At 41.8% G+C, this 27202-nt stretch overlaps 1 protein-coding gene across 2 annotated transcripts in view; it reads right to left on the reverse strand.

Moving 5' to 3' along the window:
• The window catches only part of carhsp1 (calcium regulated heat stable protein 1), a 110710-nt gene extending 83823 nt beyond the window's left edge, over positions 1–26887 (reverse strand). For both annotated transcript variants that reach the window (XM_087997817.1, XM_043711592.2), the window contains exon 1: positions 26732–26887. The gene's annotated coding sequence lies outside the window, so the exon portion shown is untranslated. The remainder of the gene's footprint in view (positions 1–26731) is intronic.
• Positions 26888–27202: the final 315 nt, after the last annotated feature.

The following is a 27202-nucleotide window of genomic DNA, read 5'->3' on the forward strand; positions in this document are numbered from 1 at the left end:
ACGGGATATATCCTAGGATTATGTGGGAAGCAAGAGAGGAAATTACAGTACCGTTGGCAATGATCTTTTCGTCTTCACTGTCAATGAGGGTGGTGCCAGGGGACTGGAGAGTGGCGAATGTTGTGCCCCTGTTCAAAAAAGGGAATAGGGATAACCCCTGGAATTACAGGCCAGTTAGTCTTACTTCGGTGGTAGGCAAAGTAATGGAAAGGGTACTGAGGGATAGGATTTATGAGTATCTGGAAAGACACTGCTTGATTAGGGACAGCCAGCACGGATTTGTGAAGGGTAGGTCTTGCCTTACAAGTCTTATTGAATTCTTTGAGGAGGTGACCAAGCATGTGGATGAGGGTAGAGCAGTGGATGTAGTATACATGGATTTTAGTAAGGTATTTGATAAGGTTCCCCATGGTAGGCTTGTGCGGAAAGTCAGGAGGCATGGGAAAGTGGGAAGTTTGGCCAGTTGGATAGAGAACTGGCTAACCGATCGAAGTCAGAGAGTGGTGGTAGATGGTAAATATTCAGCCTGGAGCCCAGTTACAAGTGGAGTTCCGCAGAGATCAGTTCTGGGTCCTCTGCTGTTTGCAATTTTTATTAATGACTTGGAAGAGGGAGTCAAAGGGTGGGTCAGTAAATTTGCAGACGATACAAAGATTGGTGGAGTTGTGGACAGTGAGGAGGGCTGTTGTCGGCTGCAAAGGGACTTAGATATGATGCAGAGCTGGGCTGAGGAGTGGCAGATGGAGTTCAACCCTGTCGAGTTTGAGGTTGTCCATTTTGGAAGGACAAATAAGAATGCGAAATACAGGGTTAACGGTAGGGTTCTTAGTAAGGTGGAGGAACAGAGGGATCTTGGGGTCTATGTTCATATATCTTTGAAAGTTGCCACTCAGGTGGATAGAGCTTGTAAGAAGGCCTATGGTGTATTAGCATTCATTAGCAGAGGGATTGAATTCAAGGGTCATGAGGTGATGTTGCAGCTGTATAGGACCTTGGTAAGGCCACATTTGGAGTACCGTGTGCAGTTCTGGTCGCTTCATTTTAGGAAAGATGTGGAAGCTTTGGAGAAGGTGCAGAGGAGATTTACCAGGATGTTGCCTGGAATGGAGAATAGGTCGTACGAAGATAGGTTGAGAGTGCTAGGCCTTTTCTCATTGGAACGGCGAAGGATGAGGGGTGACTTGATAGAGGTTTATAAGATGATCAGGGGAATAGATAGAGTAGACAGTCAGAGACTTTTTCGCCGGGTACAACAGAGTGTTACAAAGGGACATAAATTGAAGGTGAAGGGTGGAAGGTATGGGGGTGATGCCAGGGGTATGTTCTTTACCCAGAGAGTTGGGGGGGGGGGGGGGGGGGGGGCATGGAATGCGCTGCCTGTGGGAGTGGCAGAGTCAGAATCATTGGTGACCTTTAAGTAGCAATTGGATAGGTACATGGATAGGTGCTTAAGCTAGGACAAATGCTCAGCACAACATCGTGGGCCGAAGGGCCTGTTCTGTGCTATATTGTTCTATGTTCTATGTTCTTATTCAATCAAAGTGATTGAGTAAGTGACGTCCTCTGATAATTTCCTGTCGTCACTTAGTATCATCAGTAAATTCATGAATAAAGGAATAATATGAAAAGCAGATCTCTGATCTTCAATAATTTCAAATTCGAAAATGAACATCACTTTTATTCTCCTAGATAACCATCTCACAAGGCAGGCTATTGCAACATGGCTCATAAAATCACTTTCAATGAGAACCGCCATTTTCCAAATGTGATAGGTTAAATTCCTACGTTCTGCAAGAACACATGATGAAGCCACAAAATATTGCTACATAATTATTGTATAGACAAAACCACAAGATATTGCATCATAATAACAGTATACAGCACTGTGACTCATCCCATAACAAAACTGGACTTATTTTCACCCAGGTCTCCACAGATCCATTTTAAAAAGCTGGATGTACTTTGATCGAAGGATCTTTAATCAAACTGGCAATGAGCACAAACTTTAATGAAGCTGTTTGAATTTGCCATTCACATGTTATTTACTCAAAGACTCACAGACTCATTTTCTCCAGATAAATATGGTTCATATAACAAATTACATATATACAGCCCTGTCAAAGAATAAAAATGTCTCGAGGCACTTAGCAATTAGAATGTTGCTTCTAATCTACAAAAATAACCCAGGTATTAAAACCAGCTCTACCCTGGTCATATACATTGGTAATGCTGACATTTTGAATTAGATTAGATTATTTACAGTGTGGAAACAGGCCCTTCGGCCCAACAAGTCCACACCAAGCCACCACCCACCCAGACCCATTCCCCTACATTTACCCCTTGACCTTACACCACGGGCAATTTAGCATGGCCAACTCACCTGACCTGCACATTTTTGGATTGTGGGAGGAAACCGGAGCAACCAGAGGAAACCCACGCAGACACGGGGTGAATGTGCAAACTCCACACAGTCAGTCGCCTGAGGCGAGAATTGAACCTGGGTCTCTGGCGCTATGAGGCAACAGTGCTAACCACTGTGCCACCGTGCCGCCCCAGACCAGTCACAACGCAGCAAATACAAAAGGACTTTTATGCAGGTTTGCAAAAATATATACACTCAATTTAACGTCAATAAATGTATGCTACATAAACTGGAAAAAACAGTGGAATATAATGACAAGAAATGGAACTGAATAAACAATCGATCACTCACACGAAGGAGACCACATGTGAAGTAATATATATATCCAAGACATGTACAGGCAGTTCCTGATTTACAAACATCTGACTTACCGACACTCATACTTACAAGCAGGATCCCATATTAATATTAAAAGGATTCTACATGCAAATGTTTTCTCATTCTTATAAATGGCTACTTTGTGTTGTGTTCCGACGTGTGCACAATTCAAGGATTTAGATTACTTACAGTGTGGAAACAGGCCCTTCGGCCCAACAAGTCCACACCGACCCGCCGAAGCATAACCCACCCAGACCCATTCCCCTACAGTTACCCCTTCACCTAACACTAAGGGCAATTTAGCATGGCCAATTCTGCACATTTTTGGATTGTGGGAGGAAACCGGAGCACCCGGAGGAAACCCACGCAGACATGGGGAGAATGTGCAAACTCCACACAAGAGAGTTGCCTGAGGCGGGAACTGAAACCGGGTCTCTAGCGCTGTGAGGCAGCAGTGCTAACCACTGTGCCACCGTGCCGCCCACAACTTACACTGTCACTTGGGAACAGAACACAGGAACGGATTGTAGACATCTTTTAAAGCTATACATCCAAACTGCTGCATTCAACTGTCTAATCTGTTACCAGTTCAGCATGAGGAAAATGATTAACTTTTTACATGTAGCGCTACAAATATACAGGAGAAACACAGAGCCTTCATAATACACTGATCAGCAATGGCCCAGATTTTCAGAGTCACAAATACTTGAAAAATGGTAGGTTGGATGCACTTCCAAGATTCCCAGTCCCATTTCCAGTGGCACACAATGAGGTCTGAAGAGTCAGGCCAACTTTTCCATGATGGCTCCTCAAAGCAGTCCTGAACCACAGGTTGGATTCTATGCGTCTTACATTCTCGAAGACACCTCCCTGCCATCTCAAACCCACTAAAGCAACCCGATAGCCAATTACTTCCTCCATTCCGAATTAAGCTTCTCACCCAATCACAATGGTCCCTTATGTTCATGCCAACTCATGTCTTTAAATCCCATTCATCCATTATACACCCTGTGTCGAACCAATCAACCTAATAAGTAACATAGTGGCATGTGTTGAACTGCTCAGAAATTTAAAAAAACTTTTTGTGAATCATTATTTTTTAAAAAGCTGTTCCTACAGTCAGGCAAAAGTGTCAAGAACACGATCGTCAAACACTTTGTATCTCAATTTTGTGCAAATGAATATTGAAACACCCAAAAAAAGAAAAATTTACAGAAGAAACAAATTATGAACATTTAAAAATGGCTGTCAAACAAGCAGTTCTCTCCTGCTGTAAAAACAGAAACACTTAAGAAATTACCTTCAGAAATCTGTCTTCTCAACAAGCTTTCAAAACAAGGCATGCAACTCTTGAACGGTTCATACCACCTACCCTTAGTACCACTAACATAGCATAATTTGTCTGTACCTTTACACATTTGCATATACATATTTTGAAATATGTTAAGTAGTCGGCTGACAATCAACTCTGTTCTAAAATGTTCTTTCTGTGCAAATGTATAAATTTGATTAACTACAATGGGGTAAGGAATCAAAAGAAAAAATTACATCAACTCTTCTAAATGTGCGACACTGTCTCCTAGACATGCCACTGGATTTCCATATCTAAAGGCTTGTTGTTAGCAAGTGTGGCCAACTGTTCACCCATCCTCCACAAACTTCAGTCCAAAAGGTTAGCTGTATCCTAACCCACACCAGTTTCTGACCTTTTAATACTTCTGAGCTCAGAGATACACCGACTGCCCAGACCTTTGGACTTTCATTATCTCATTGCTGAAGGCTTCCCATTTTCCAGCCATACCTTTTACCTGTGAACATCTGCTTTCAATCAGCTTTTGAAAGTTCTTGCCTAATTCTGTCAAAATTAGCCTTCCTTCATTTTAGAACTTCAACCTTTAGATCTGGTCTATCCTTTTCCATCACTATTTTAAAACTAATAGAATTATGGTCACTGGCCCCAAAATGCTCCCCACTGACACCTCAGCCCTGCCTTATTTCCCAAGAGTACGTCAAGTTTTGCACCTTCTATAGTAGGTACATCCACATACTGAATCAGAAAATTTTCTTGTACACAATTAACAAATTCCTCTCCATCTAAACCTTTAACACTATGGCAGTCCTAGTCTAAAACCCCTACCATAACCATTTATTTTTTACATGTGACTGAAATCTCCTGACAAATTTATTTCTCAATTTCCCGCTGATTATTAGGGGGTCTATAATACAATCCCAATAAAGGTGATCATCCTTTTCTTATTTCTCTGTTCTACCCAAATAACTTCCCTGGATGTATTTCTGGGAATATCCTCCATCCATTCCCTTATCAAAAATGCCACTCCCCCTTCCTCTCTTGCCTCTCTTTCTGTCCCTCCTGTAGCATTTGTATCCTGGAACATTCAGTTGCCAGTCCTATCAATCCCTGAGCCACGTTTCTGCAATTGCTATGATATTCCAGTCCCATGTTCCTAACCATGCCCTGAGTTAATCTGCCTTCCCTGTTAGGCATCTTGCATTGAAATAAATGCAGTTTAATTTATCAGTCCTACCTTGTTCTCTGCTTTGTCCCTGCCTGCCTTGATTGTTTGACTCACTTATTTTCTCATTTGTACGAGTCTCAACTTGACCTCTTTCCTCACTATCTCCCTTGGTCCCACCCAACAACCTTATCAGTTTAAATCCTCTCGAGCAACTCTAGCAAATTTCCCTGTCAGTATATTAGCCCCCTTCCAATTCAGGTGCAATCCATCCTTCTTGTACAGGTCACTTCTACCCCAGAAGAGATTCCAATGATCTAAAAATGTGAATCCTGCTCCCATACACCAGCTCCTCAGCCATGCATTCATCTGCTCTATCCTCCTATTCCTACCCTCATTAGCTTATAGCACCAGGAGTAATCCAGATATTACTATTGGAGGGTCTCCTTTTTAAATTCCTGCCTAAGTCTCTGTAATCACCCTTCAGAATCTCAGTCTTTTCCCTTCCTATATCATTATCCACATTGGAACCAATGACCTCCTGCTGGGCTCTTTCCCCTTTGAGAACATTCTGCACCCTCTCTGAGGCTCCCTTGACCCTGATGGAGGCAACACACCATTCTGATTTTTTGCTGCTGGCCACAGAAACATTTGTCTGTGCCTCAGATGAGAAAGTCTCAGAACATAATCGATCCCTTGGAACCTGACATACTCCTCATTACACTAGAGCCAGTCTCAATACCAGAAACTTGGCCGTTCATGCTACATTCCCCTGAAACCTGAAAAGGGTTCAGAAAAGATTTACAAGGATGTTGCCACGGTTGGAGGATTTGAGCTATACAGAGAGGTTGAATAGGCTGGGGCTGTTTTCCCCGCAGTGTTGGGGGCTGAGGGGTGACCTTATAAAATCATGAGGGGCATGGATAGGATAAATAGACAAAGTCTTTTCCCTGAGGTGGGAAAGTCCAGGCTAGTGTGAGAGGGGAAAGATATAAAAGAGACCTACGGGGCAACTTTTTCACGCAGAGGGTGTTCCATGTATGGAATGAGTTGCCAGAGGAAGTGATGGAGGCTAGTACAATTGCAACATTTAAAAGGCATCTGAATGGGTATATGAATAGGAAGGCTTTGGAGGAATATGGGCCGAGTGCTGGTAGGTGGGACTAGATTGGGTTGGGATATCTGATCGGCATGGATGTGTTGGACCGAAGGGTCTGTTTCTGTGCTGGACATCTCTATGACTCTAAGTACTTACAGACACTTCCTTTCTTATGAAGGCTAGATGTTCTTGGCATTGCCGTAGGCCAGACTACATATTTCTAGTAATGTTTTACAGAACATCAAATTATCAGTTCCTTGAATTTGTAACAATGGGGTGGAAAACGAAAGATAGCTGCAGCCTTATCTGTAGAAACTTTGGAGGCAATTTTAATCAGAAGACTGACAGCAATTGACTGGAGTGAGCAATGTAACACCTGCACCAATCAACCACACCGCCCTGTGACCCAACATTTCAACTCCCCCTCCCATTCTGCTGAGGACATGGAGGTCCTGGGCCTCCTTCACCACCCGACGCCTGGAGGAAGAACGCCTCATCTTCTGCCTCGGAACACTTCAACCCCCAGGGTATCAATGTGGACTTCAACAGTTTCCTCATTTCCCCTTCCCCCACCTCACCCCAGTTCCAAACTTCCAGCTCAGCACTGTCCCCATGACTTGTCTTACCTGCCTATCTTCTTTTCCACCTATCCACTCCACCCTCCTCCCTGACCTATCACCTTCATCCCCTCCCCCACTCACCTATTGTACTCTATGCTACTTTCTCCCCACCCCAACCCTCCTCTCATTTATCTCTCCACCCTTCAGGAAGTCTGCCTGTATTCCTGATGAAGGGCTTTTGCCCGAAACATCGATTTTACTGCTCCTCGGATGCTGCCTGAACTGCTGTGCTTTACCAGCACCTCTAATCCAGAATTTACCTTTTACCTGAGCAATGTAACACACAACCGTTAGATCAAGATCTCCAAGCCATTTCAATCTTTCAGACTCATTTATAAGGCCCAGCTCTAACATCTGCTCAAAAGACTAAAAGGATTGACCACTTAACCTAGAAACAAATTAAAATTGATGTTGATTAAAATATTTGGGTGAGTGAGGAAGAGGTTGGGAATTGTGGGCATGTGTTGCAATCAGAGGGCAATAAGTTACCGATTTGGTGGGGAGAAGAGTACAATTTGGGGTTTGGGGAGGTGATCCAGTTGAGGAGCATTCCTCCTTCTTCTGACCAACAACAAACATTGAGAAATTGCCTGGCCATCGTGTGACCATCCCCCTGGCAGTTGGCTCATGGGTTTGAGTTTGAGTGCACACAGGTAAAGTTAACACCTTATATCATATGAGATCTATTTTAATTTAAGCACCCACCACTCTGGCCAGATCAGCTTTCCTTTGCCTGAACATATTCAGGGAGTAAAACTGGGGAGGGAAAATACCACAAACTCCTACCAAGTGAAATTAATGTCAAAACAATTGAAGTGATGCATTTTGCAAGACAGAAAATAAAGCAGTTCCCGCAAGTGGTACTATTTCAAAGGGAGTGGTGAACAGAGAGACCCATTGGTTCATGGACACAAATATCTGAACATAACGGGACAAGTTGTTATTCAAAAACCCCAAGTTTGATTTTAATATTGAGGTAGGCAGCTCAACTTGCCAATGTTCTGATCTGCCAGTCCAACCTTGCTAAAAAGAACATATCGATACAAAGTTTTGGATCCTGGGAGGAGAATGCAGGGTAGAGTTGGGCCCACTGATCCCAGAAGCAGAGCACCAGTGAACACTGGGCAGTTGAGTGTTGAGTTAGGTTGGTTGGAAAACCTACTTTAGTTCTCGAGAACTTAGTCTTCGTAGAAGCGTATTGGAAGCAATTAGGCTTCCCAGACATCGCTCCTTACCCATCCCACAACCCATTATACTCTCCATGTCTACTCATGCTCCACAGCCATTCCCCATGGCCCCTCACACCATTCATGCCAACTGATAACCCTTCCATGCCCATTCACCTATAATTTACTTCATACATAGCCAACGGACCATACAATAAAAGCATGTGTTAAACTGCTGAGAAGGACAAAACACTAATTTGTGAACCTTCTTTTGAAATGACAATTTCTACAATCGTCTAAAAAAAAATGTTAGATAGCTAACTGAAATATCAGTAACAGAGGCTTCAAACACTTCACACCCATTAATCCTAACCAGAGAAATAGGAGACTCTGACAAAATAGAATCACAGAAAGAACTTGTGTTAACCACTTAAAAGTTTCAAATGAAGAAAAGTCTAGTGGTCACTCTAGTGATCAATAAAAGGAAACCCCTACTAAGTGAATGCATTTCCTGGTCTGGGCTCACAACCAAGCTTGAAGAATGAAGCTCAAAAGGTAGCTACATTTTAAGATTGAAAGATTTGGTTTGCTTTCAAAATGTCAACCTTACAGCAATTAAAAACCGGTCTGCATGCGGAGTATCTGATTCAAACCAACACATTTTCGTCATTAGCTGAAAGTAAGTCATTCCTGCAGATTAGAACTATTGTACCTTGCTCATTGGCAAACAACTTTTGAATTTTTGATTTAACCCAACCAGGAACTGGGAGGAATACACAAAATCAACACCCGCACCATCCAAATGGAAAAGCAACAGGTCATACTTTATGAATTAGACTCAAATCAGAAGATTAGATTAGATTCCTTACAGTGTCAGGGAAAGTGTCCATAACCTGCACATCTCTGAAAAAGTAAGAAGGCTAGTGAACACTGCTGGTAAATACGATGTGAGGAAAAGATGTAATAAAAGTATAACCCTATAATCTCATGAAACAAACACTTTGAAGATATTGGGGGAGAGGGGTAAATAGTGGACTATGATATACACATTACTGAAAATAACAGATTGGAAGATGACTGCTGGAAGTTGCGCATCTTGAAGATACAACAAACAGCTAATTATTGAAGTCACAGGAATATATACAGAAATAGAAACAGTCCATTACTAACAGATATAGAGATCACATTTTTACAGGGCAAATCTGGTCATACAACTGAAATTATAACTGCAAGGAGCCATTCCTATTTTAATCACAGCAGTGAAATGTCACCACTACTTTGATAAGAGCTGTTCTACTGATACTAAACCAAATACAAGTACAGGAGACTGTTTTAATTTTAAAAAACTATTAATAACAGAGGACTCCACTCATGCTACTCTGTAATCAGCTGCCAGCAGAGATAGATTTTACTTCCCACCCTCCGTATTTAGTGTCTTCCTGTCACAATAAAGTTAAAAGCAAAAACTTTTCACACAAGACATCGTGGGGATAAACTGATGTGTCACTACCTGGGCAGTAGGCCATGACTACATTAGCTAGAGTGTGCACAAAGACAGTTTTCATTAAAAATGAGAACAAACAAGTTTCTAAGAGAAAAATGTGACAAAAATTTTAAAAATAACCAGTAAGGTTTTGTGAACCAGCTCAATTAGTCAAATGCATGTTGTAGATACATTTCCCCCCGTCATTGAGTTTTTGAAGAACACTGGAAGATGTAACACACTCCAAACAATTTGCCTCTTCATTCAGAGTACAATTTAAAAAATGCCTGCTACTTATGAGCAACCACTTTAAAAGGATCACAGTTTAGTAGTAATAAGAGTAGAGAATAAAACAGCTTTCTATTTATGCAGAACCTTTCAATTCCTTAAGGCATCCAGAACTATTTTCCAATTCTGGCTATTTGCTGTTACTTGTCACAGAGCACACTATCTGTTGCATCCACCTAAGCCAAATTCCATCTGACCATTTAGGTGGAAAGCTAGAAACATTGGAAATCCAAAGACACTTGCAGGTCCAGTTAAAAAACAGACACAGAAAAAACGACAGAAAAACTCAAGAGGCTAATTGAATGCAAGTAGGGGTGGAGCGTCCACAGACACTAAACCCACCACCCCTCCTAGAATTCTACTACTAGCAGGGGAGACAGCGAGACATGTTCCCATCCACATAAGGGCCATGTTGAGGCCTGGAAATGGCTTTTTAAGGAGGCCATAAGGGGACAATTAACAGTCACTCCTCCCATCTCTGCTAGGATTAAATCAGTGGCAAGACAGTACACAGCAAGTATCCAGCTCAGCAGGTCTAACTGTGTGGCCTTCGAACAGGCCCAAAGAGCAAACCCCTTCCCAGTCAAGTTCATTGTTCTACCCCAGGTTCCCCTCACACCTGGCTGGTCAACCCCAGCTTGCCCATACTACTCACCTGACCTAACTCACCATTTAACCTGCCTGCAGCAATGTTAATTCTGAGCCCCATATGATCAGATTTACAGAAACTGCGTGCCTGAGGACAAAATGGCACTGGGAGCTCAGACTCAGAAGTCCCACCCACTTCTAACCAGCCCTATTTTCACCAAAGGAGGGGGGAATGGGGCAAGATGCACACATATGGGAAGACAAACCCAGTAGCACTTATCATTGCCCGAGTGAGGTCCATTTCTCACAGTGAGTAACCGAAGATGTGGACACAAATGTACACTGAAAGTACACAAAGTCTATGGAAAAGACAAGCTGTTTAAATCCTTTGTTCTTGAAAGTTTCAAGGAAGAAAAGACTGCCCGGGTCTCCAGGTTGAAAAGAAATCAACCATGCAGTTTAAAAGTTCTGAGGCAAATGCAATTAACACTGTAGTCTTCTTACACTTGGCTACTTACACTCTTCCATTGTCACAGTAGTTCAAAGGGCAATTGATGACTCCAAAATGGTTAGTAAGAGATTAACCATGTTTGTTGTGGGGCTACAAATGCAAATCTTTTAAGATAGTATCAAGCATCTTTTCTTATCCATGAAGATTTCTACATTCTCTATCAGAGAATGTGGGCATCGCTGTCCAGCCCTGTATGCATTGCCCATTCTCGATTATCCTAGAGAAGGTGGTCTTTGGACCACTGCAACCCATCTGGTTTGCGTATTCTTCCAATAATGTTAAAGAAGGGGGCTCCAGAATTTTGATCCAGAGACAATGAAAGAATAGCAATATAGTTAAAGTCAGATGGAGTGGGACCTGGTGAGGAACTTGGAGGTGGTAGTGTTCCCACATATCCTTTGGTAAATGATATAGGTTGTAGAGTTGGTAAGTGTTGCTGCAGTGCATCTTGTAGATCAGCCTTGTCCAACAGGGGACCCACTGAGGTGTTGTTAGGCAACAGACTCACCACCCCCTGACTATTTTACAGGGTGCTGCTATGATCTCAGTGCTCAGTTAAAACCAGCTCATGGAATGTGAGTGACTTTTCATTGTCACACCTCAGGATTCCCCCAGGGTTGGAGGATTTGAGCTATAGGGAGATGCTGAACAGGCTGGGGCTGTTTTGCTGGAGCGTCAGGGGCTGAGGGGTGACCTTATAGAGGTTCACAAAATTATGAGGGGCATGGATAGGCTAAATAGGCAAAGTCTTTTCCCTGGGGTCAGGGAGTCCAGAACTAAAGGGCATAGGTTTACGGTGAGAGGGGAAAGATACGAAAGAGACCTAAGGGGAAACTTTTTCCACACAAAGGGTGGTACGTGTATGGAATGAACTGCCAGAGGAAGTGGTGGAGGCTGGTACAATTGCAACATTTAAGAGGCATTTAGATGGGTATACGAATAGGAAGGGTTTGGAGGGATATGGGCCGGGTGCTGGCAGGTGGGACTAGATTGGGTTGGGATATCTGGTCGGCATGGACAGGTTGGACCGAAGGGTCTGTTCCCATACTGTACATCTCTATGACTCTATGGTGCTGAAGTGAGAACATAGAGTAGTTTTACCACAGTGATACTTATACTTGGATTTCAAGGGTTAATTTATAGAAACTAAAGCTTTTCCTATGATTAAGAGATGATTTGATTGAAATTTAAGAAATTGAGGGGGGAAAATGGGATAAATAAAATGAAACTATTTCTGGTGGGGTTTTTTTGGGGTGGATGTAGCCTAAAAATTGAAGTCAAAAATTTTTCAGTGAAATTAGGAAACAATTCTGGATACAAAAAGTCAAAAAAGTTGGAACACTTCCACAAATGGCAATTAACACATATCAATCGTGAATTTTAAAACAGACTTTTTTTGTTCATCAAAACTTATTAATGGATTTTGGAGCGAGACTGTAGCTCAGCCATGGTCACACAGAAAGCAGAAACTTCGGGGACTGAAGTGGTCTTTGTTTCTACATTCAACTTGAATGATGGCAGCTCAAGAATGTAGCCGTGCTACCCTGGATTGACACCCCAGAGTACAGGATCAACTCAAGAGTGGGGTTTGACCCACACGCAATTATCTCCAAATGAGAGCATACCACTGATGAGTCAAGCTGACTTATTGTCACAATAAAAAAAATGTTTGTAATTTAATTAATTTGGACTGCAAAAGGATGAGGACCAAAACTATTTTTAGCCAAATATGGTTCCAAAAAAATCTGTTGAAGTCAAGTTAAGAACATTACTGTATTCATACAGCAAATACTTTCATAATCCCAGATCCAATTATAGGATTCAACTGGGAATATTCTGTACAAGTATTTTGTATTTACCAATTTAGTGACGTTGATGATGGGACGAACTGGATCCCCAATTAGTTACAATTGTTTCAATAAGTGTTCAGTACAATAACTGGAAGCAAACACATGTAAGGAAGCAGAATAGTGGCTCATTTTCAAATCTTCTCTACGATGTCCTCTGCCCTTATGACCAATCATTTAGTTAACTAAATAACAACCAAGTGTAATTTTACAATTATTATTACTTTAAGACAAATCTGTCCAATAAGTTAAAAATATTTCCTTCCTTTAAAATTAAGTTCCTCCATCTCAGTTAAAAGAAATAAAAATTGTCGGAAGCTGTCGTGCTTTCTGGTTTAAACAACTGTGTGGGAACAGTCTGGGTGATCTCAATGAACAAGGGAGTAAAGCAGTCACAAAATCTGTCTCTAATTCGAAATACAACTCAGAGGCTATAGCAACAAATTAAGTTTACATAGCATCTTAATATCCCAAACAGCTTCACCAAGATCATTATAAAAAAATTATGATGCAGAGCCATATTAGGAGTTATTACCTCAGATCATCAAAAACGCTTGGGAGGAAGAGGTAGGCACATTTTAATAAATGTCTTAAATAAAGAGAGGAATGCAAGGTAAAGACGTGGAGACACATTGGTAGATACACAGGTGGGTAAGTGGGTGGCAGGGGGAAATTAAATTCCAGAGCTTGGAGCCGAGGCAAATGAAGGCATGGCCACTAATTGTGCAGCAATTATAAATGGCGTGAGTTTCAAGAATGAACAGTTCATTTTAATACTGTCTCATCATGTAATATCATGAAGTTCACACAAGCTATTTTTGAATGGCAGATACTGCAATATGGAGGGGGAGTTGCTGCACAGATGCAATTACAGCCCCTTCAGAGTTTGAGCTAAGTCATATTGTTGAACCGTATGAAACTTAGGTTCCCTTTGCAATTAACTGTTCTATAACTAAGCAGAGAGGCTCAATGTTGATATCAGATGCTGCAATAATAACATCCATTAGCCCAAGGAGTTTACTAAAACATTTATACATTGTCTGCAACTGCTTCTACTTAAGTTTGAAAGATGCCAGTTCCTCCCCTTTAAGCAATCTAACTTCTTGATTTTTATAAAACATATAGAAGAATTGGTTTCCACCCCCTCGTTTTCTTGTGTAGCAGAGAGAACTAGCAGTAGTAACAATGAACCTCACTCTTGATCTGGATGCAATCCATGTCTGCCTTACACATATCCCAAAATAGAAAAAGAATAACAATGGGGGAGAAATGCCTGGTTTCCTTCACAGTACATAGAACATACAGGCAGATTTTCCAATGGCCAGATATAGTCATGTTGTGGCTGCAGGTGGGAGTCACGCATGGGGACACTCCACCATATCACAGTCTGAAGGAATTGCCCAAGACATTGAATATTTCTGCTGGGTAATTCCTCTATGCCTGGGATCCTACACAAGTCTCCATTAAAAATAAAATCAGGTGATGACACATAAACCCGCCACCAACTCCCACTGTGCTGACACCCCAGCCTTATCCCATCCCAAATCTCCACTCCCCCTTCAGACTTTACCTTCCAGGATCTCCACAAGGCTTGGCCTGCACCCCCACCCCGACCAGAGGGAATTTTTTCATACCCACTCTAAACACTCAGCTGCCCCCATTGTCACTTTGCACGTTGCTCCCTCCCCTGCTGATATCTTACTTGGCACAATACCCCCTCCCCAGCTGGCACACTATTTACTGGCAACTAACCCCTTCCAACCCATCTGACACCCAACCCTCCTTGCACCTTATCATCATACCTTATATACTCACCCTTCGATAGTACTTGTCAAAGTGCGTGTCAGGACATGTACATTTCAGAATTTGGCAGCTGACTGTTGTTAAAAAGGGGTGGGACTTGCTTTCCCCTAACAGTTCTGGAATGTGAAAAGAACTGTCGGATTGGAAGTACGGCTCCACATTCCTGATGGAATCCTGGTTGAAATCTAGTCTCAGTAATGAGTCATTCCTCAGAAAATCTGATCCACTGATATCAAACATGAACAAAGTTACTTGGTACAATTAGTTCAACATCTGTTTATAACCATAGAGCCATAGAGATGTACAGCATGGAAACAGATCCTTTGGTCCAACCTATCCACGCCAACCAGATATCCCAACCCAATCTAGTCCCACCTGCCAGCACCTGGCCCATATCCCTCCAAACCCTTCCTATTCATATACTCATCCAAATGCCTCTTAAATATTGCAATTGTACCAGCCTCCATCACTTCCTCTGGCAGCTCATTCCATACACGTACCACCCTCTGTGTGAAAAAGCTGCCCCGTAGATCTCTTTTATATCTTTCCCCTCTCACTCTAAACCTATGCCCTCTAGTTCTGGACTCCCTGACCCCAGGGAAAAGACTTTGCCTATTTACCCTATCCATGCCCCTCATATTTGTGAAGGTTTGTAGCTCAGGTTGAGGTTTAGGGTGTAGGTTTGCTCGCTGAGCTGTAGTTTGATATCCAGATGTTTCATTACCTGGCTAGATAACATCATCAGTGGCGACCTCCAAGTGAAGGTCACTTCACTTGGAGATCACCACTGATGATGTTACCTAGCCAGGTAATGAAACGTCCAGATATCAAATCGACAGCTCAGCGAGCAAACCTACACCCTATGCCCCTCACAATTTTGTAAACCTCTATAAGGTCACCCCTCAGCCTCCAACGCTCCAGGGAAAACAGCCTGTTCAGCCTCTCCCTATAGCTCAAACCCTCCAACCCTGGCAACATCCTTGTAAATCTTTTCTGAACCCTTTCAAGTTTCACAACATCTTTCCAATAGGAAGGAGACCAGAACTGCACGCAATATTCCAACAGTGGCCTAACCAATGACCTGTACAGCCGCAACATGACCTGTTGTGACCTTCTTTGTCCACTACACCTCCAATTTTGGTGTCATCTGCAAACTTACTAACTGTACCTCTTATGCTCGCATCCAAATCATTTATGTAAATGACAAAAGGTAGAGGACCCAGCACCGATCCTTGTGGCACCCCACTGGTCACAGGCCTCCAGTCTGAAAAACAACCCTCCACCACCACCCTCTGCCTTCTACCTTTGAGCGAGTTCTGCATCGAAATGGCTCGTTCTCCCTGTATTCCATGAGATCTAACTTTGCTAATCAGTCTCCCATGGGGAACCTTGTCAAGCGCCTTACTGAAGTCCATATAGATCACATCTACCACTCTGCCCTCATCAATCCTCTTTGTTACTTCCTCAAAAAACTCAATCCAGTTTGTGAGACATGATTTCCCACACACAGTTTGCATAGCTGTACAACATAAGAACAATACTGTAAAAGGTTATTTCAAACTGATGAAGGAGTCAAACACAGAAAGCTAAAAGTTGCCATTGGCTCCAAAATAAGTAGGAACATACTGTCTGCTTTTTATTCATTCATCCAATGTGGGTTTCGCTAGCTGCCCATCCCCAGATGCTCTTCAGAAGGTGACAGTGAGCTGCCCTCTTGAATCACTGCACTTCTTTTTGGTAATAGGCACTCCCAGAATGCTGACTGTTGCATTGTCAAAGTTAAAGAGTCCACAGAGGATTTGAAAAAGGATATGACTGTTTTAGAAACAGTTCAGAAAAGGAAACAGAGTCAATCACATGAAAAATGATTGAACAGGGTAGACATATACAAATTAGCTCTTAGAAGAATGAGACATGAGCTATTGAAATAAAGAACACCCTAAGGGAACTTTACAGATCGCTGGACACTCTCAGCCTCATTTTTTCTCATGCAAGTCACACAACCAGAGGCAGGAGGAGCTAATGGAGGGGGAATAGACTACCTCCACGTCCATAATAGGAACAGGAGGCGGCAGTTTAGGCTCTCAAACCTTCTCTGTTGCTCAATAGGATCGTGGCTGATTCCATGAAGCAAATAGGACTGACTACTATTGGGAAAGCTATGGTCAATGGTAGAGATAAAACTAGCAAGCGCTGCTTTAATGCTGTGGGCAGGCATGGTCCGAAACTGAGTTCCCTTTTTCCCTTCCAGAATCTTGTGCTGCTCTGTTTTTTCTTCATTTTCCAAATCACATTGTATTTCTAAGGGAAATGGCTACTTCATTTCTGGGGACAACTGGTTTCTGCAGAGTGCAGAAGTCAGCAAACTACATGCTTTGGCACATCACTTCTTGATGATATTTACGGTTTGAAAGAACTATAGAAAAACACAGAATTCTTGTGGATTTTAAAAAACATTCAGAATAATTCAACCAGCAACTAATGAACTGAGAGAAAGCACATCCAATTAAATACTGCTGGTGTGAAAGGGTCTTGCCAGCTTCTGAATACATAGTCAGTTATGGGTGTGAAGAGAGTGCACTACCTGAAACGTGAAGTACCAAGAAAAGTACACCAATAGCAATAAATCAGCATTGCGTGCTGATTGACATGGTCATATGTCCATTCAACATTCTTGTGAAACCAGTTCACCCGAGTGTGCACCAATAGTCTCACCAAAATGGCATCTAGCACAATTCACTTCAAAAAGAACATGCTGTGTTTCAGATTGCTAATTTTGGTCTAAAGACACCCTTAGCTCCTGAATTTTAAAAAAAAAGGCAATGATCCTAATTTGTCAACCACAGTTAATGGATGTCAGGCTACATTTTATTGGAACTGTTTCACGCTGGAATTCCAGTGACCAAGAAGAAATAGGACACTCTATAGCTTGTGAGAAGATTTGTAGCTCGGGTGCTCGTTGTTGTGGTTCTGTTCGCCGAGCTGGGAATTTGTGTTGCAGACGTTTCGTCCCCTGTCTAGGTGACATCCTCAGTGCTTGGGAGCCTCCTGTGAAGCGCTTCTGTGTTGTTTCCTCCAGCATTTATAGTGGTTTGTCTCTATAAATGCCGGAGGAAACAACACAGAAGCGCTTCACAGGAGGCTCCCAAGCACTGAGAATGTCACCTAGACAGGGGACGAAACGTCTGCAACACAAATTCCCAGCTCGGCGAACAGAACCACAACAAGGAGACTCTATAGCCAAACATGTGTCACAGATTTCTCAAACTATTCTAAAAATATCCCCAATTTCACAGTGCTCTGGAAAATTCTAAGTAGCATTCTTCACCTTTTAAATTTGTGTTAGAAGAAATATGAAATCAGGTTCTATTTATGTTTACTTATTACTTAAGTCACCAAATAAAATATTTACATGGTGCATTAACAGGTTATTTTTCAACTATTGAATGTGTTCTTTCAAACCACAAAAGCTCCAGTGAATATTATAATATCAGAAATATTTGTGTTCTTCTTACAATTGCAATGGTGTGACTGGTAAAATAATAATTTAAAACTGTGAATTTGACATGGCTGCACAAGTATCAAGTGGTATTCATGATCTCAACTTCTCAACCATATTAACTGTGGTCAGGGTTTTTTTGCACTTTGGAGTTCCAGTCACCATGAAAAATAGGAAGCTTACACACTCACATTACTCAAATTTTTATTTCCATTCCTCCAGTTACTACCCATTTTAGAAATTCCAAAGTGTCCAAGCAAAGCAAACATCAGCACCTTAATTTACGTAATTCTCAGTGGAATCAATATTATAAGGCATTTTGTGTTTGATTTTGTCTGCAGTAGCATTGTCATAATCTGAAGAACTTTTGATGATTGACATGCCAATGCAAGAATGTGCTTATATAGCAGTTAAGAAACCAGACAAACTATTTTGCTTTCAGAGTTGAAATTCCACTAAGTTGTGAAATTGATCCTGTGGAGCAATATCAGAAAAACAAATAACCACAAAATCTAATATTTTGTTGGAAAAATCCAACTGTTCACCCATTTACTACAGGGAAGGGAATCTTCTATCCCTACGGGTGGACTCTTAACGTTCCCCAAAGTGGTCAATGTGCTATTCAATGACGAACAATCATGCAGATAGTGAAGGGTGTGTATATAATTCAGGTTGGGAGGGGGATGGCAGCAACATGTATTGTGTAGCCCTTAAGCTTAAAAACTGATAGAGACACGTTTCACATAAACATTAGGCTAAGAACACTCATCCAGCACCTCAATGACAGTGTCCAACGCTTTAATAATGTTATTGCAAAATAGATGTCGACTGTGAATAGTAAACTTATATCTAATGAGTACAATTTAACAAAATTTTTGAAAAAGAAACAGAGCATTCAATACCTTTCACATGTCCAAAATACTCTTCACAGTCAATGAATTATTTGAGAGCAATCACTTATGTCGGCCATGCAGGAGAGATATTGTGCACAGCGAGGACCTCTGACACTAATTTGGTGAAGAACCCCTTTTTTTCCAGTTGAGGGTTAAATAGTGTTCAAGGCTTCAAGGAAACTGACAGTCCTTTTATGAAGGACAACCAAAAGTGCTCCACTAATGACCATATAAATAATGTTCTAAAGTCCTGCAGCTGATCTTGAACAAACCAAAATTTAACTTTCAGCATGCTCGATTGTAATATTTAATCCGAAGTCATTCGGAGGAGGAAATCTACCCCCTCACCGAATGTGGCCTGTGTTCACCTGCAGATCCACAGCAGTGTGACTGACTCTTTGCTGCCCTCTGAAATGGCCTAGCAAACCACTCCATTGCATTAAACTACTAAAAAAAAAGCAGTGCAAGTTTCATCAACACAATACAGACTGTAACAATTCAAGAAGGCAACTCAGTTAGGAATGGACAATAAATGTTGGTCTTGACTACAATGCTCACAGACCAACAACAAAAATAACTAATATTGGTCTATCAAACAGAATGTAATTCAATAATGATAGTTTACTCAACTGTTGAGTTTACTTAAAATTGCTTCCACAAACCAATCATCAGAGCCCTTTTTCCCTGCTAAATCTAGACTTAAAGTCAATGCATTTTGCTTTATTAATGAAATTCTTTTAGTGAGCTTACCTGTTAGTTCTTTTATTAATTCATAAAGGACCTTAAAACTTATACCATGCAAAGACGACATTACTAACATTAATTTATTCTCAGAATTTCTTTTGTTAAATTAAAACATTAAATTATTACCAGATAGAAACATGGACTGATTAAATATGTACTTTTCATTTCTAATGCCCAGGAATCAAACTCGGCTGACTGATAAACCTCATGTAAAATGGCTATTCAAATGAGTGCTCAATCTCAGTCAGTTCCTTGTGGTCAGTGCCCAAAGAACAAAACTATTCCTGATTCAAAACTGATTAAAAGGTCCAACTCAAGAGGCAGCATAAGACTAGCAGAAATAGATACTCAAAACAAAAAAAAGGAATCCAAGATGGCGGCGACCTAGGAAGATCGTGTCGCAGAGCTCCGCAGCACAAGCGGGACAAACTTTTAACTCGCCCTACCCAGATCACCGCGATATCCTGGGACTCTGGAAAGGTCATAGAGTCCCAGAAAACTTAAAAATCAACTGATCTTGGTTTTCGCCATCCAGGGATTCCGAAGAAGGAGGAGCGTCTGAGGCCGAGCCCACTGCCCAGTCTGCAGGATCCTCGGACTTGATTATTTACCAGGCCCTGGTGAAGGAACTCGCGAAGTCTCACGAGATGTTGGGTAAGCAGATAGAGAAGCTGGCCCCAATATCTATTATGCTACAGACGCATGAACTTTAGCTGGCAGACCTGGAGAAAAGGACAGATCAGGTAGAACACAGAGTCGCAATGGTGGAAGCTGATACCGATTCCTCAAAGGATCGGATCCAGGCCCTGGAGACAGGTCCGTAATTTGCTTGACTAATAACAGAGGTAGGAGAAAAAATATTCGGATCATCAGTTTGAAGGAGGGTAAGGAATTTAAGGGGCTGGCAGAATTTATTCAGGACCGGTTGCCGAAATCCCTTAACTTGAAGCCTGGAATGAGAGGCTTGAAGATCGAGAGGGCTCACCTGGTCATGGCATGGAAGTCAGTTCTGGATCAATATCCTCGTCCTATCTTAGTGCAGTTTCATCATTATAGAGATAAGGAGAGAATTGTGGAAGCTTCCAGAATCCAGGGGAAAGATCCGAAGGCCCTAGTTTACAAGGACTCTTAGATCATATTCTTCCAGGACTTCTCAGCAGTGGTGATACAGAAAAAATCATATGACTGTGTCAAGAGAAGACTGAGGGAGCTTGGGATCCAGTACTCTCCAAGGTATCTGGCGGTGCTTCAGATCACCTTAAATGGATCTGTACATCTCTTTGACACGTCGGAGAAGGCAAGAGACTTTGTGGACAAATCTAACTTAATCTGAACAATTTAGTATGTACAAATACTAGTGTTGTTTGGGTATGTTTTTTTTTAATAAAAAAGAGAAAATCCAGTCAGGGCTTTCTTTTCCTATCTTTCTTATTGGTAATAATCTGGTCTAAACTATGTTTGGTGGCGGTTGAGATGTGTACTTTCAATTTCTAAGTTATACCAAAGGATGCGTGGGGTATTTACCTTTTTTTAAAAAAATTTTTTATTCACATTGCTATTCCATAGTGTATTGGGATGTGTAGATGCCCCCTTTGGTCAGGGGGTGAATTCCCCTATCCAGCACTGTGTGCACTTTATATGTTGATTTTGTTGTATATAGTCTTTGAAAGCTTTGTGGGTTTGTTAACTGTAGTGGTTTTAGTTTACTTTTGATGGATCTTGTGACACTAAGGCTCGGCGATCTGTGGTGCGAGTTCCTCCCATCTGGAATCTAAATGCTACTGCAGAAGGTTATGTCTAATGACTTGATTAAATGGTGTACCTGGAATATCAAGGGGAGTCACTCACCAATTACGAGGAAGAACGTATTTTTGAGTCTTAGAAAGGAGAAGGTGGATATTGCTTTGTTACAGGAGACACACTTGGATGATAGGGAGCATTTGAAACTACAGCAGAATGGCTTTGATCGGGTTTACTTTTCATCTTTTAATACCAGAAGTAGGGGAGTGGCTATGTTGGTGAGGAAGAAGCTTTCATTTAAGTTACTAATGTGTGTTAAAACACACACGGGAGATTTGTAATTGTCAAAGCCCTGAAAAGCAGGGAAGAATATAGTGTTTTAAATGTTTATTATCCTCCGGTTCATCCCCTCAAATTCCTGGTTGATGCGTTCTCTAAACTGATCAGTCTCGAGCCTCGGCATATCATCATGGGGGAGATTTTACTTGTCTCGTGGATCCCACAGTAGACAGGTTGCACAAAGGCCCCCCCGATACCTGCTGTACAAACTAAACAATTAGTGGATCTGTGTGTGGAGTTAGAGTTGGTGGACGTCTGGAGGAGGCTCCACCCTATAGGCAGGATTTTACATTTTTTTTCCAATCCACACAGATGTCACACCAGGATTGATTTTTTTTCTGACCCCTGTGGCAACCCTGGACTTGGTGACATCTTGTACAATTGGTAATATTACCATTTCCGATCACGCTCCAGTGCACCTGTTGGTTAAGATTAGGGATGTTACAGGGGGTTTGAGGCACTGGCGAATGGATCCCTTTATCCTTAAAGATAGTAAGTTTATGGAGTACTTCAAGAGAATTTTGGGCATTCCTAGACATTAGGCTCAGTTAGTAGCCTGTTGGTCCTTTTGGAAACTACCAAAGCATATGCAAGAGGGTTAGTTATGTCCATTGCTGCCAGTAGGAAGTGGCAGACAGGTGAACAGCAATGTCTCCTCGAAGCACAGTTAACAACAACCAAGAAGGCTTACTTTGACAGGCCCTCATTAGTCAAGCTACAGAGGATTACGGCGCTGCGGCCTGCATTGAATTACATGCTCACGCAGACAGCAAAGGAGCTTACTTTCGCAAAGCAAAGGTTATATGAGCATGGTGACAAGCCGGGCAAATACCTAGCATATCTCGCCAGGAAAAGGAGTGCCCCTCAGGCCATTATGTCTGGGAACCCAACATGTGATTCCAAAAAGATTAATATGGCATTCCAGAGATTTTACTTTAAGTTATACCAATCTGAGGGTTGGGAGGAGGAGTGGGCCAAGATGGAATCCTTTTTCAAGGATTTGAAGCTCCCAGGCATGACCCCCAAACAACAGTCTTTTCTCAATGCCCCTTATCAGAGCAAGAGGTGCAGGAGGCTGCAAAGCAGCTTCAGATTGGAAAGGTGCCCGGTCCTGATGGACTTCCCAGCAAATTTTATAAGGAATTTATTAGCATATTGTCAGGCCCAATGTTCAACACATCCAATGACTCATACAGTCATGATCGTCTCCCGCCAGCACTGAGGCCAATATTTCTCTTATTCTTAAAAAAGGGAAGGACTCAGAATACTGTGCTTCATACAGGCCCATCTCACTCTTAAATGTGGACTTTAAAATCCTCTCTAAGATTATTGCCTTAAGGCTGGTGATTGTGTTACCTTCTACTGGTAAAGAGGACCAGATGGGCTTCACAAAGGGCCGCAGATCCTCAAATAATATTAGGGGGCTGCTAAATGTAATTCAAGCTTGTCAACAACAGTCAATACAGGGATTGGTGATTTTTCTAGATGCAGAGAAGGCATTTGACTAAGTTGAATGGCTATACCTTTTCTATACTCTAGAGCAGTTTGGTTTGGGCAAAGCCTTTATAAGATGGGTAAAGGTTCTCTACAGTGACCCTCTCACAGCAGTCATCACCAATGGGGTACAATCAAGCAATTTTAACATTTTACACAGGTGATAGCCTCCACCAACGGTTCAATCTACAAAAGTTAATGCAAGTGTAGAATGTTGATACTTAGGTGCATAAAACTAAAATAAAATAAATGAATGTTTTAACTAATCAGGAGGTTATTCTGAAACTTAACACACACACACACACACACACACACACACACAGAAGAATGGAACCAGGTAAGGGCAGCCCCACCCAGATAACAGAGCAGAACACTGGAGCCGGATGACGTGGTTAACCATGTCAAAGACTGCAGGCTGATCAATAATCATGGAGGTGGTCATGGTCATGGCATATTTGACTTTGAATATTTATAGCAGACAGTCGGTTTAGCCAGTCAAAGTTAAAAATCACACAACACCAATTTATAGTCCAACAGGTTTATTTGGAAGCACTAGCTTTCAGAGCACTGCTCCTTCATCAAGTGGTTGTGGAGTATAAGATCATAAGACACAGAATTTATAATAAAAATGTATAGAATTTTTTGATATATAACTTCAGTTACATCACATTGTAAACTTTTGCTATAAATTCTGTATCTTATGACCTTATACTCCACAACCACCTGATGAAGGAGCAGCGCTCCGAAAGCTAGTGCTTCCAATTAAACCTGTTGGACTATAACCTAGTGTTGTGTGATTTTCAACTTTGTACACCCCGGTCCAACACCAGCATTTCCAAATCATAAATATTCAAGTCGATATCTCTCTGGTTCAGGGGAATAGAGGTCAGGACCGTGCCATGGCTACATGAGAATGTTATGGTTTTAAATGTGACAAGAAAAACCAAGATGAATATTTGGCTGAGATGGAGCAGTCTAGTAGCTGCACATAGTTGTAGTTACTTATTACAACAGAAAAATAGAGCAAAAATCTAATAAATCTAATGAAAAACAGCCTAATAAACCAAATGGATTGCACCAGTTCAAAAGGGCAGCTCACCACCTCCTTCAAGGGCAACCCAGGACAGGCAAGAAATGCTGCCCAGCCAGTGATGTCAGCATCCCATTAATGAAGAAAAAGATGCAGCTATTACAAACTGCTCTAATACATCCATTAACAAACTAAGAATATTTTAATGAGTGTAACTAGTTGAACTAATGCTTACACAAAAATTACAAATTGTGGTATTAAAATCTATGAAATACTAATGTATAAAATACCGTAATGCTCCAATTCTCTTTAGATACTATGTAATTACTCCATCATCTCTGAACAAAGAGGAACAACACATGTGCATCTTAAAACCTCAAAGCAACTATAAAGAAAACAAACAAATTAGATGGGATCTTGTGGGGCGATGGTAACATCCCTACCTCTGGATCATAAGGCATGGGTTCAAGTCACACCTGTTTCACAGATCTGTTAGATTAATTCTGAACAGCCTGATTAAATATCTAAACTAATGAGAAATGCACCAAGACATGTCCTGCTAACATATCTGCCATTACAATCTGACAAATTGTTTCATAACGTATCATTGTCTATAAATATTGAACCAGTGAAGAAAGCCTGATCATCTGCTGTAAAATCGAGAACCAAAATCCAATGCCCTGAACTAGAAATATTTGTTTTATTTTTACAAAGGATAGCAAGGTATGTTTATTTCTAGCTGCTCTGACGATGTGGTGAGCACCCTTCAAGGGCAGTTGCAGTTGTGTTCATGTTGCTCCCACAGTGTTGCTCGGTAGACTTCAAGGATGTGAACCCAGTGATTACAAAGGAATGTATGTATACAAGTCACGTCAGCGTTCCCATGCACATGCTACCCTTGTCTTTTTCAGTGGTGGAGGTCACAGGTATGAGGATGCTTTCTCGGAGAAGTCTTGGCAAATCAAAGCAATGAACCTGTGCATCAACAATATCCAGGTTATTAATGAGGGACTATTTGACGTAGTGGATCGGTTGACAATCAAACAACTGTTTTCGACCTTATTGGGCTGAATGGTCTATTTGCTCATTGTAAATTCATGTACTTCTATTTTTTAAATGTGTTGCAGCTACACCTATATTAATAAGTGAAGAATGCTCCCAGGTGAGGATCACTTCGCTATCATTTCTACACATTGAATCCACTGTTCATCAGACACCATTCTACGTTCAGGCTTCACCACAACAGCACCTCACTTTCACAATGGGTGTTCCTGGCATTACCAACTCTCCCCCTCCAGACCACTCCAAACTCCCTTAGCACTACTCAAATTCTGAGAGTTCTTTTTGTGTGGAAAAGTATTTGCAGATTTTTAAATGTTTTTCTTCAATCTAGCACCGAAAGGGAAATAAGGTAACTCCAGTGGGGAACTCGGCACTTCAGCTTCTGAAGTGAAGTTTCGAGGCTCCATAACAGCAGATTGCGTACAAATCCTACCCATTCTAATCCTATACTGGTGTTAATCAAAACCAACTATGTCAGGAGTGAGACACAGCTTCCCGCACTATCCAGCAAGTACTTTAAATGTTCTTTTAAAAAGGGGGGGGGACTATTTTGTTTTTTAATGCTGTAGAAAACAAACAAAAGTACTAAGCGCAATGTTAGTCCGAGCAGACATTTTCAATCGGGACTGCTCAGCTAAAGGACTGGAGTTTTAAAGGAGGTGCAGATACTGCTAACGTGAGGCGGTCAACCGAGGAAATAGATGCAGAATACCTTTCACAGAGACTTTTAAAAAACACACACACCAAGATTCAGGGCGAGGTTTTGTTGTGCTGAGGGATTAAGGAGAAGGTTGTAACTCAATGCCGAAGGTAGAGGAATGGCGAGTTATTCATTGCCCACGCATTGAGAACAACCCCCTGGGCAACGTCCCCCACTTCAGCTCCTCCACAAGCTGACTGGCTCGGGGAGGGGCAAGAATTTCTTCAACATTTCGCTGAAAGATTCAGGATCTCACGCGGGCTTCCCCCATTTGGGCGCGAAGAGCAGAGACTTGGGAACGAAGAAGAAAAGAAAGCACTCCACACACACCCCACCCCAATTTATAATTATCGATCCGCAACACACAACAAACCCCATTTCACTCGGGAGTCAATAAAAGACACAGTCACCGCTCGAACGAACTCGAAATCCGACAAAGGAACCAGACTCAAGTTTCACATTGTCAAAAGCAGACACCCAGCCCTTCCCTCTCCAAAAACAAAACAATTAAAAATAAAAGCAGTGGACTGCCCAATTCTGTCTGCTTACTGATGTCTATAGAGTGGGGGGGGAAGGAAGACATGGATAAGTGATTTTCTGGCGATTCCTACCTGAAGCTGCACAGACATAGAGACCGAAGCCGTTGAATGAAAGTGAGTGAGGACAAGTTACTGCTGCATCTTCTGCGCAGTCTCTCTCTCACACACATACACAGTCTGTCTCTGTTCCTGTGCTGACCTGACGTTAAAGGAAATCATCCCACGTTCCCCGGAGAGAGTATGTGTTCCCCTCACTTAGTCCACGAGGTGAAAATACATTGTGTAAACTTTGTTAGTGCTGCTTAGCCCTGCGTTCTGCTGATGTGACTGCACTTTAATGAGTTGTCTCCAATGCTGGAGAGAAACTGCTACATTTTGTGAAGCAGCCGCGCTTCTGTCCTCTGTGTTAGGGGAGGACGATATTTAGAACATGTATCTTTTGTTGTTTGAAAACTATCACGTTTAAAAAGTATTTCGATCTTTTAAAAAAAACTCACAATTCAAGCGTGTAATAAAAAGTTTTTATTCATTAAAAGAGGATGT

This window comes from Chiloscyllium plagiosum, unplaced genomic scaffold (genome assembly GCF_037043375.1).
Source record: "Chiloscyllium plagiosum isolate Xiang-an unplaced genomic scaffold, Cpla_swu_hap1 HiC_scaffold_20, whole genome shotgun sequence".
Classification (NCBI taxonomy): Eukaryota; Metazoa; Chordata; class Chondrichthyes; order Orectolobiformes; family Hemiscylliidae; genus Chiloscyllium; species Chiloscyllium plagiosum.